Source organism: Entelurus aequoreus, linkage group LG04 (genome assembly GCF_033978785.1).
Source record: "Entelurus aequoreus isolate RoL-2023_Sb linkage group LG04, RoL_Eaeq_v1.1, whole genome shotgun sequence".
Taxonomy (NCBI): Eukaryota; Metazoa; Chordata; class Actinopteri; order Syngnathiformes; family Syngnathidae; genus Entelurus; species Entelurus aequoreus.
In genome coordinates, this window is record NC_084734.1 from 35,677,654 (window position 1) to 35,690,446 (window position 12,793).

Below are 12,793 nucleotides of genomic sequence, written 5' to 3' on the forward strand. Positions count from 1 at the left end.
GGAGTCTGTTAAGCTAGAACTAGCCAGTGCCAGGCTGGATAATCCCTGCACACATAGCAATTATCTTAGAATAATATACAACTCACATAATGTTTTTTCTGCGTCAGAGGGGGACATGCATTTTACTGAGGTGGCAAACAATCTAAAAATTTCTGTCATATCAATTCCTAGATATGGTCGAAATTATTTAAAGTGCACTACGCATAATAAACGTAACATTATTAATATTGCTACTACGGATACTTTCAACAAAAACTCCTCAAAACAGCCCACTACCTATAATATGGGCTTTTTAAACATAAGATCATTGTCTTCCAAAACGTTATTAGTTAATGAAGTCATTAGAGACAACAATCTTGATGTCGTTGGTCTAGCCGAGACCTGGCTCAAACCAGACAATTTTTTTGCGCTGGGTGAGGCGTCTCCTCCTGGCTATACGGGAACGCATATTGCCCGTCCCATTAAAAGGGGCGGGGGTGTTGCACTAATATACAACAAAAACTTTAGCCTTACCTCGGACCTAAATAATAAATATAACTCGTTTGAGGTGCTTACTATGAGGTTTGTCACACCGCTACCGCTGCACCTGGCTGTCATCTACCGCCCCCCAGGGCCCTATTCGGACTTTATCAATGAATTTTCTGAGTTCGTAGCTGATCTAGTGACGCACGCCGACAATATAATCATATTGGGAGACTTTAACATCCATATGAATACCCCATCGGACCCTCCATTCGTGGCGCTCCAGACTATAATTAATAGCTGTGGTCTTACACAAATAATAAATGAACCCACGCATCGCAACGGTAATACGATAGATCTAGTGCTTGTCAGGGGTGTCACCACCTCCAAAGTTACGATACTCCCGTACACTAAAGTAATGTCCGATCATTACCTTATAAAATTCGAAGTTCTGACTCATTGTCAACAAACTAATAATAATAATAATAATAACTACTATAGCAGCCGCAACATTAATGCTGCCACAACGACGACTCTTACTGACCTACTGCCTTTGGTAATGGCACCATTCCCAAATTATGTGGGCTCTATTGATAACCTCACTAACAACTTTAAAGACGCCCTGCGCGACACCATTGATAGTGTAGCACCGCTAAAGCTAAAAAGGGCCCCTAAAAGGCGTACCCCATGGTTTACAGAAGAAACTAAAGCCCAGAAATTATCATGTAGAAAGCTGGAATGCAAATGGCGTGCGACTAAACTTGAGGTTTTCCATCAAGCATGGAGTGATAGTTTAATAACTTATAAACACATGCTTACCTCAGCTAAAGCTAAATATTACTCAAATCTCATCCACCTCAACAAAAATGATCCTAAATTTTTGTTTAGTACAGTAGCATCGCTAACCCAACAAGGGACTCCTCCCAGTAGCTCCACCCACTCAGCAGATGACTTTATGAATTTCTTTAATAAGAAAATTGAAGTCATTAGAAAAGAGATTAAAGACAATGCATCTCAGCTACAACTGGGTTCTATTAACACAGATACGACTATATACGACGGACACTGCCCTCCAAAATAGTTTCTCTCTCTTCGATGAAATAACATTGGAGGAATTGTTAAAATGTGTAAATGGGACAAAACAAACAACATGTTTACTTGACCCAATTCCTGGGAAACTTATCAAGGAGCTTTTTGTATTATTAGGTCCATCAGTGTTAAATATTATAAACTTATCACTTTCCTCTGGCACTGTTCCCCTAGCATTCAAAAAAGCGGTTATTCATCCTCTACTCAAAAGACCTAACCTCGATCCTGACCTCATGGTAAACTACCGGCCGGTGTCCCACCTTCCGTTTATCTCGAAAATCCTCTAAAAAATTGTCGCACAGCAGCTAAATGAACACTTAGCGTCTAACAATCTCTGTGAACCTTTTCAATCAGGTTTCAGGGCAAATCACTCTACGGAGACAGCCCTCGCAAAAATGACTAATGATCTATTGCTAACGATGGATTCTGATGCGCCATCTATGTTGCTGCTTCTTGATCTTAGCGCCGCTTTCGATACTGTTGATCATAATATTTTATTAGAGCGTATCAAAACGCGTATTGGGATGTCAGACTTAGCCTTGTCTTGGTTTAACTCTTATCTTACTGACAGGATGCAGTGTGTCTCCCATAACAATGTGACCTCGGACTATGTTAAGGTAACGTGCGGAGTTCCCCAGGGTTCGGTTCTTGGCCCTGCACTCTTTAGTATTTACATGGTGCCGCTAGGTGACATCATACGCAAATACGGTGTTAGCTTTCACTGTTAGGCTGATGACACCCAACTCTACATGCCCCTAAAGCTGACCAACACGCCGGATTGTAGTCAGCTGGAGGCGTGTCTTAATGAAATTAAACAATGGATGTCCGCTAACTTTTGCAACTCAACGCTAAGAAAACGGAAATGCTGATTATCGGTCCTGCTCAACACCGACATCTATTTAATAATACCACCTTAACATTTGACAACCAAAAATTTAAACAAGGCGACTCGGTAAAGAATCTAGGTATTATCTTCGACCCAACTCTCTCGTTTGAGTCACACATTAAGAGTGTTACTAAAACGGCCTTCTTTCATGTCTGTAATATCGCTAAAATTCGTTCCATTTTGTCCACAAACGATGCTGAGATCATTATCCATGCGTTTGTTACATCTCGTCTCGATTACTGTAACGTTTTGTTTTCAGGCCTCCCTATGTCTAGCATTAAAAGATTACAGATGGTACAAAATGCGGCTGCTAGACTTTTGACAAAAACAAAAAAGTTTGATTATATTACGCCTATACTGGCTCACTTGCACTGGCTTCCTGTGCACCTAAGATGCGACTTTAAGGTTTTACTACTTGCGTATAAAATACTACACGGTCAAGCTCCTGCCTATCTTGCCGATTGTATTGTACCATATGTCCCAGCAGGAAATCTGCGTTCAAAGAACTCCGGCTTATTAGTGATTCACAGAGCCCAAAAAAAGTCTGCGGCCTATAGAGCGTTTTCTATTCGGGCTCCAATACTATGGAATGCCCTCCCGGTAAAAGTTAGAGATGCTACCTCAGTAGAAGCATTTAAAGGCCTACTGAAACCCACTACTACCGACCACGCAGTCTGATAGTTTATATATCAATGATGAAATCTTAACATTGAAACACATGCCAATACGGCCGGGTTAACTTATACAGTGCAATTTTAAAATTCCCGCCACATTTCCGGTTGAAAATCTCCTTTGGATATGATTTATGCGTGTGACATCATAAAATGCACGGAAGTGTTTGGGCCCTATTGGACACAATACACAAAGCTCTGTTTTCTTCGACAAAATTCCACAGTATTCTGGACATCTGTGTTGGTGAATCTTTTGCAATTTGTTTAATGAACAATGGAGGCTGAAAAGAAGAACGTTGTAGGTGGGATCGATCGGTGTCTTAGCGGCTAAGTACAATACTTACAGCAACACAACAAGGACTACTTACCCTGATAGAAGACGCCCAGCTGATGCTTGCCGCCAAACCCACGGATGAAGTCCTTCGTCGCGCCGTTGATCGCTGGAACGCAGGTGAGCACGGCTGTTGATGGGAAGATGAGGGCTAGCTGGCATAGGTGGAGCGCTAATGTTTTATCATAGTTCTGTGAGTTCCGGCTGCTAAGTTGCTAAATTAGCCTTAGCGTCGTTAGCAACGCAGCATTGTTAAGCCTTACCAGGCTGAGAATTTTTAACCGTGTAGTTACATGTACATGGTTTAATAGTATTTTTGCTCTTCTGTCTATCCTTCCAGTCAGGGGTTTATTTATTTTGTTTCTATCTTCATTTGAGAACAATGCTAGCACGTTAGCTCAGTAGCTAAGTGTGTCACCGATGTATTGTCTTGGAGATAAAAGTCACTTTAAATGTCCATTTCGTGTGCTCGACTCTCATTTTCAAGAGGATATAGTATCCGAGGTGGTTTAAAATACAAATCCGTGATACACAATAGAAAAAGGAGAGAGTACATAGTTCTGTGAGTTCCAGTTGCTAAGTTGCTAAATTAGCCTTAGTGTCGTTAGCAACAGCATTGTTAAGCCTTACCAGGCTGAGAATTTTTAACCGTGTAGTTACATGTACATGGTTTAATAGTATTTTTGCTCTTCTGTCTATCCTTCCAGTCAGGGGTTTATTTATTTTGTTTCTATCTTCATTTGAGAACGATGCTAGCACCTTAGCTCAGTAGCTAAGTGTGTCACCGATGTATTGTCTTGGAGATAAAAGACACTTTAAATGTCCATTTCGCGTGCTCGACTCATTTTCAAGAGGATATAGTATCCGAGGTGGTTTAAAATACAAATCCGTGATACACAATAGAAAAAGGAGAGAGTACATATAGTTCTGTGAGTTCCGGTTGCTAAGTTGCTAAATTAGCCTTAGTGTCGTTAGCAACAGCATTGTTAAGCCTTACCAGGCTGAGAATTTTTAACCGTGTAGTTACATGTACATGGTTTAATAGTATTTTTGCTCTTCTGTCTATCCTTCCAGTCAGGGGTTTATTTATTTTGTTTCTATCTTCATTTGAGAACGATGCTAGCACCTTAGCTCAGTAGCTAAGTGTGTCACCGATGTATTGTCTTGGAGATAAAAGACACTTTAAATGTCCATTTCGCGTGCCCGACTCATTTTCAAGAGGATATAGTATCCGAGGTGGTTTAAAATACAAATCCGTGATACACAATAGAAAAAGGAGAGAGTACATATAGTTCTGTGAGTTCCGGTTGCTAAGTTGCTAAATTAGCCTTAGTGTCGTTAGCAACAGCATTGTTAAGCCTTACCAGGCTGAGAATTTTTAACCGTGTAGTTACATGTACATGGTTTAATAGTATTTTTGCTCTTCTGTCTATCCTTCCAGTCAGGGGTTTATTTATTTTGTTTCTATCTTCATTTGAGAACGATGCTAGCACGTTAGCTCAGTAGCTAAGTGTGTCACCGATGTATTGTCTTGGAGATAAAAGTCACTTTAAATGTCCATTTCGCGTGCTCGACTCTCATTTTCAAGAGGATATAGTATCCGAGGTGGTTTAAAATACAAATCTGTGATCTACAATAGAAAAAGGAGAGAGTGTGGAATCCAATGAGCCAGCTTGTACCTAAGTTACGGTCAGAGCGAAAAAAGATACGTCCATCACTGCCTCTCAAGTCCTTCACTGTAACGTTCTTTATCTACGAATCTTTCATCCTCGCTCAAATTAATGGTGTAATCGTCACTTTCTCGGGCCGAATCTCTCTCGCTCCATTGTAAACAATGGGGAATTGTGAGGAATACTAGCTCCTGTGACGTCACGCTACTTCCGGTACAGGCAAGGCTTTTTTTATCAGCGAGCAAAAGTTGCGAACTTTATCGTCGATTTTCTCTACTAAGTCCTTTCAGCAAAAATATGGCAATGTCGCGAAATGATCAAGTATGACACATAGAATGGATCTGCTATTCCCGTTTAAATTTAAAAAAATCATTTCAGTAGGCCTTTAAGTCTCATCTTAAAACTCATTTGTATACTCTAGCCTTTAAATAGACTCCCTTTTTAGACCAGTTGATCTGCCGTTTCTTTTCTTTTCTACTCTGCTCCCAACCCGGGGTGGACCGCTAGCCTGTTCATCGGATGGGGACATCTCTATGCTGCTGACCCGTCTCCGCTCGGGATGGTTCCTGCTGGCCCCACCATGGACTGGACTTTCGCTGATGTGTTGGACTTTCACAATATTATGTCAGATCCACTCGACATCCATTGCTTTCGGTCTCCCCTAGAGGGGGGGGGGGGGTTACCCACATATGCGGTCCTCTCCAAGGTTTCTCATAGTCATTCACATTGACGTCCCACTGGGGTGAGTTTTCCTTGCCCGTATGTGGGCTCTGTACCGAGGATGTCGTTGTGGCTTGTACAGCCCTTTGAGACACTTGTGATTTAGGGCTATATAAATAAACATTGATATATATATATATATATATATATATATATATATATATATATATATATATATATATATATATATATATATATATATATATATATATATATATATATATATATATATATATATATATATATATATATATATATATATATACACACACACACTAGGGAAAGTGAATCTTTGGGTGTCCCACGATTCGATTCAATATCGATTCTTGGGATCACGATTCGATTCAAAATCGATTTTTTTTTTTTCAATTCAACACGATTCTCGATTCAAAAACGATTTTTCCCCGATTCAAAACGATTCTCTATTCTTTCAATACATAGGATTTCAGCAGGATCTACCCCAGTCTGCTGACATGCAAGCAGAGTAGTAGGTTTTTGTAGAAAGCTTTTATAATTGTAAAGGACAATGTTTTATCAACTGATTGCAATAATGTAAATTTGTTTTAACTATTAAATGAACCAAAAATACGACTTATTTTATCTTTGTGAAAATATTGGACACAGTGTGTTGTCAAGCTTATGAGATGCGATGCAAGTGTAAGCCACTGTGAAACTATTGTTCTTTTTAAAAAATTTTTTAATAAATGTCTAATGATAATGTCAATGAGGGATTTTTAATCACTGCTATGTTGAAATTGTAACTAATATTGATACTGTTGTTGATAATATTCATTTTTGTTTCACTACTTTTGGTTTGTTCTGCGTCGTGTTTGTGTCTCCTCTCAATTGCTCTGTTTATTGCAGTTCTGAGTGTTGCTGGATCGGGTTCGGTTTTGGAATTGGATTGCATTGTTATGGTATTGCTGTGTATTGTTTTTTTGGATTGATTAATTTAAAAAAAATACAAAATAAATAAATAAATATTTAAAAAAAAAAAAAAAAGATTTTTTAAAACTGAGAATCGATTCTGAATCGCACAACGTGAGAATCGCGATTCGAATTCGAATCGATTTTTTCCCACACCCCTAATACACACGTACGTATATAAATACACACTGTATGTTTATATGAATGTGTATATTTATATATGTATACAACATATATTAAATACATATATATGTTTACTTATATACATATCCGTATTTATATATATATATAAGTATACATATATATATATATATATATATAACATACATATAAGTATGTATATACTTGTATATACACTACCGTTCAAAAGTTTGGGGTCACCCAAACAATTTTGTGGAATAGCCTTCATTTCTAAGAACAAGAATAGACTGTCGAGTTTCAGATGAAAGTTCTCTTTTTCTGGCCATTTTGAGCGTTTAATTGACCCCACAAATGTGATGCTCCAGAAACTCAATCTGCTCAAAGGAAGGTCAGTTTTGTAGCTTCTGTAACGAGCTAAACTGTTTTCAGATGTGTGAACATGATTGCACAAGGGTTTTCTAATCATCAATTAGCCTTCTGAGCCAATGAGCAAACACATTGTACCATTAGAACACTGGAGTGATAGTTGCTGGAAATGGGCCTTTATACACCTATGTAGATATTGCACCAAAAACCAGACATTTGCAGCTAGAATAGTCATTTACCACATTAGCAATGTATAGAGTGTATTTCTTTAAAGTTAAGACTAGTTTAAAGTTATCTTCATCGAAAAGTACAGTGCTTTTCCTTCAAAAATAAGGACATTTCAATGTGACCCCAAACTTTTGAACGGTAGTGTATACTGTATGTATACATATATATATATGTGTATATGTAAATATGTGTATGTGTGAGTATTTATGTATGTATATATGTACAGTCGTGGTCAAAAGTTGTAAAGAACTGATTGTCATGGCTGTCTTGAGTTTCCAATAATTTCTACAACTCTTATTTTTTTGTGATAGAGTGATTGGAGCACATACTTGTTGGTCACAAAAAACTGTCATGAAGTTTGGTTCTTTTATGAATTTATAATGGCTCTACTGAAAATGTGACCAAATCTGCTGGGTCAAAAGTATACATACAGCAATGTTAATATTTGGTTTCTTCAGCATTGTCCACAAGTTCTCAATGGGATTTAAGTCAGGACTTTAGGAAGGCCATTCTAAAACCTTAATTGTAGCCTGATTCAACCATTCCTTTACCACTTTCGACTTGTGTTTGGGGTCATTGTCCTATTGAAACAACCAACTACGCCCGAGACCCAACCTCCGGGGTGATGATTTTAGGTTGTCCTGAATAATTTGGAGGTAATCCTCCTTTTTCATTGTCCCATTTACTCTCTGTAAAGCACCAGTTCCATTGTCAGCAAAACATGCCCAGAGCATAATACTACCACCACCATGCTTGACGGTAGGCTTGGTGTTCCTGGGATTAAAGGCCTCACCTTTTCTCCTCCAAACATATTGCTGGATATTGTGGCCAAACAGCTACATTTTTGTTTCATCTGACCACAGAACTTTCCTCCAGAAGGTCTTATCTTTGTCCATGTGATCAGCAGCAAACTTTAGATGAGCCTTAAGGTGTCTCTTCTGCCTTGCATGGTAGCCTCTCAGTCCATGGCGATGCAAAACACGCTTGACTGTGGACACTGACCCTTTTGTTCCAGCAGCTTCCAATTCATTGCAGACCTGCTTTTTGGTGGTTTTCGGTTGACTCTTGATCTTACTGACCAATTTTCTCTCAGCAGCAGGTGATAGCTTGCGTTTTCTTCCTGATTGTGGCAGTGACAAAACTGTGCCACGCACTTTATACTTACAAACAATTGTCTGCACAGTTGCTGTTGCGGCGATCTGTGGGGGGAGGTTCGCCTGTGAGCGTGTGCTGATGACATCAGCCTCAGCTCTCCACAGTGGAGCGCACAGGTGAGCACAATCAGCCTAATTGGCAGCTCACGCCAGCATGCCATAAAAGTTTGGCTGGTCAGAATTTTTTGTCCAGTGGTCTTGCAGTGCAGCTGATGGCAGCAGGACAGCGACATCCCATGCTAAATCATTGGACTAAAATGCATGGGGAAAAGGAGAAGATCAAAGAGGCTACCGGTAAGCTCATGTCTTTTTACTGGGCCGAAACAAACTGTTTGGAACACAGAAGCCTAGGTCTGTGCTTATGGAGCAAACAAATCATATATATTGCTTTGTTAAATGTGTTGCCTGTTGAGAGGTTAAAAGGTCACGCTGTATTGACTGCTTTGCAGTTGTTAAATTGTGTGCTTATTTGATTATTTTGTTTAAGCTATTTTAAGTAAATAATATTCATACAGTTAATTGATTGACCAAAGTAAATTGAAAAGTACAAATTCTGCTTTGACATGGAATGTGATCCTTAGTTGGTACTTAAAACTGTGAGCAGCTGGGTCATTTGCACATGCTGTTGAATACGTTTAAGGTATAATTTGAATGATCATATTGTAGAATAAATATGTCAAATGATCTTGGTTTAAGTTAAAAGCAGGTTAATTTAAGGGTAGATGGTTCTAAAAATAGAACTGGGCTTCTGTTTATCTAATGCTTATATTTTACAGTATTTGCCTTTGACCACCTGCCTTGGTTGACTCAATGAGCAATGTTTAATATAGGCCATGTATAATATGTAATTTTTTTCCTAGTATATGTGCTTTGTTGAGTTTGTGTAAATACTGATTTGAGTTTAATACTTTTTTTTCGTATGTTTAAAGGTTTTTCACCTTCCTGTTTCTGGTCAATAAATCAGCAAACTGAGTGAAATCCTGAGTCTGGTCAAATCCTTCCCTTTTCAAGTGTGGGAAACCCATGCAGTTAAAGTTACACTTGACAGTTGGTCTTGGGACCTTAAGCTGTTTTGAAATGGTTCCAAGTGACTTTCCTGACTTGTTCAAGTCAATTATTAATTTTTTCAGATCTGTGCTGAGTTCCTTTGACTTTCCCATTGTCGCGTTTGTAACCGAGTCTAATGACTGCATCACATGAGCTATATTTAAATGGGCTCAGAGAAGTCAGCAGGTGTCGTCAATCATAATCACTCACATGAAGTTAAGAGGCCATGCCATGAAGCTAATTTGATTTGATTGTAACTTTTCTGCATCACCAAAATTGATAATGTATGTTGCTGTATGTATACTTTTGACCCAGCAGATTTGGCCACATTTTCAGTAGACCCATAATAAATTCATAAAAGAACCAAACTTCATAAATGTTTTTTGTGACTAGGGGGGCCAAATTTAGAGAAAAAAATGTGTCTGGGGGCCGGTATATCTATTTTTAGGAACACTAATACAAAACCTCACAATAAGGTATGTTATGACAGACCGCCTTAAAATAGAAATGGAATTTTAATTTTTTTACTGAATGAAACACCCAAAATGTACATGAAAATAAAGAATGTGGGATTTACAATATAATCTATGAACAATAAAACACTGAATATTGAGAACATATGAACCTCACACCCCCTCTCGATCAACATATTTTGCAATCAAGCGAAACACAAATGCAACAAACACAGCGAAATATGAACGTGACGGGTAAAAAAAAAAACCCCACCTACAATCTGATGTATCTGATACATCACTAAGCTTTAGAACTTTGTTGTAAACATTTCCTTCCGTGTCTGTCCCTGACACCCGCATTTCAGGCTGGCCGCTCCGGAAACACTCTTTGGAGACGCTCCCCACCCACACTGCTTGGTGCCTCGTCTTAGCTGCTGTGACTTAGATTACCATAGTAACTAATTAGATTACCATAGTAACTAGTATATCATGCAAAAGCACAGATTCCAACCATTGACATTTTTTGTATAGTTCAAGACTTACGGTCATTTGAAAACATCACTGCACATCATAATGGCAGCTACAGTTTCCATCTTAAGGATCTAAAAATTATATTTGGGAATGTCCGTCGGGCCAGAATGAAAAGCTTAACGGGCTTAATTAATTAAAGCCTAATGTCGTCCCCGGGCCTTAATTTGCTCAGGTATGCGCTACTTGGTAATAGAAATGGCAACAGCACAGCATGCATGTGCATGTACGAGCCAGTCTGCCCCACAACATGATGATTGAGAAAAAGAAGGAACCTATCAACTACACAAATCAGAGCATGATGACATCACAAATTGGCCAACTTCCAAATGGAGAAAGTATGAAGGAAGGAAAAATTGTTTTATAAATATCTGCGCCATGCCTCCATGGTTTGATTTTTAAATTTTCTGGACTTATGCAGATCCCAAATACGCAAAAAGTGGCTAGTGTCCGCTCTGAGATCGCTAAGTTGTGAGTTCAAACCCCGGCCAAGTCATACCAAAGACTATAAAAAATGGGACCCATTACCTCCCTGCTTGGCACTCAAGATCAAGGGTTGGAATTGGGGGTTAAATCACCAAAAGTGATTCTTGGGCGCGGCCACCACTGCTGCCCATTGCTCCCCTCACCTCCCAGGGGGTGATCAAGGGTGATGGGTCATATGCAGAGATTAATTTCGCCACACCTAGTGTGTGCGTGACAATCATTGGTACTTTAACTTTTGAACTTAAAAAGAGGTAGCAAATAAGGCACCTTGGTTTTGCATAATAGGTCCCCTTTAGAACATTACGTTTTGGGGTAATTCTGCAAACCAACCAACGACAAATCAGGTAATAGTTATTTACGTTATTATTGTTTTGGACTGGCTCTACTAATGTGAAACGTTTGCATTAGTATTATGTAACAAACCGATAGTCAACTGTCATTAGGAACAGTTGGTCAATACACAACTTATTGTTTTTAAAAAGATATTCATCATGTACTGTGTGTGTGTACTGAGTGTGCCAGTGAGGCTTTCAATGTGTCAGAATGGCATAGCCTACTTTTTCAAGTGGGGTGAGACAGTTTAGCGGGAATTAAACACATGCGCCATGTCACCGCTTTCTACTCTGGAGAGGAGAGAGGCTCTTTTATTCCCACACAGTTTTATGCCCCCCCTGCTAAATTGTGATGAATGGCATTGGTCTGTCACTCTCTCTCTCTGTAGCAACAAGCTGTGGGAATGTTTCCAACAGAGAAGCACTCAGAGAAAGGATGAGAACCATGAGGAGGTTGATAGAAGTTTAAAGAATGAGCGACTTAAAGGGGCGGGGCCCAATCGGACTGCTTGTTCCCTAATTGGCCTCTATTCATCATGCTCTGATTTTTTTCTTATTACGCCTCTTGATTGCTTCTCTCAAATGGCTGATTTTTTGCCCTCAGGCAAATGTGAAAAGTGCAAATGCAAAAATCTGGAGCTGCTGCTAATTGTGATCTTAATGAAATGATGCAAACCCCCCCACCATCAATATGTAAATTTTGATTAGAAAAATTTGCTTACTTGAACTGCTGGGTGCATGAGCAAGGCATTTAATACTGCTCGCCGTGCCACACCATCACTCTGATTCATGTAATATAATGACATAAAATATTAATAATAACAATAATAAATAGAAACATAAAATACAAGTAATAAATAGTAACAATAATCAATATTTTTTGCATTTTAACATATAAAAATCGGCTCGTTCTTGTCGGCTAGCAATGCAGCTAATGCAGGGGTGGGCAATTCATTTTTACCGGGGGCTGCATGAGCAACCCGAGCACTGCTGGAGGGCCACATCGACAATATTTCAATTAAATTTTGCTCAATATTATTTTTGATATATACCGTAAGATAAATAATAATAATAATAATAATAATAATTAATAAATAATAATACTTTCAGTTAACCTAAGTTAACTTTATACCAAAAGCACTGCTTTGGAAATCATTTGTACCCCTTTCAGAGATCACATTTAGTTCCCCTTAAACATCCTCATGTTGCACAATGAAATGTAAGCATAGGATGAAGTGTGCATTCCTGTAACTTTCTCTAGTAACTGCATTCCATGATTAATATCAATAAATTAACATTAATA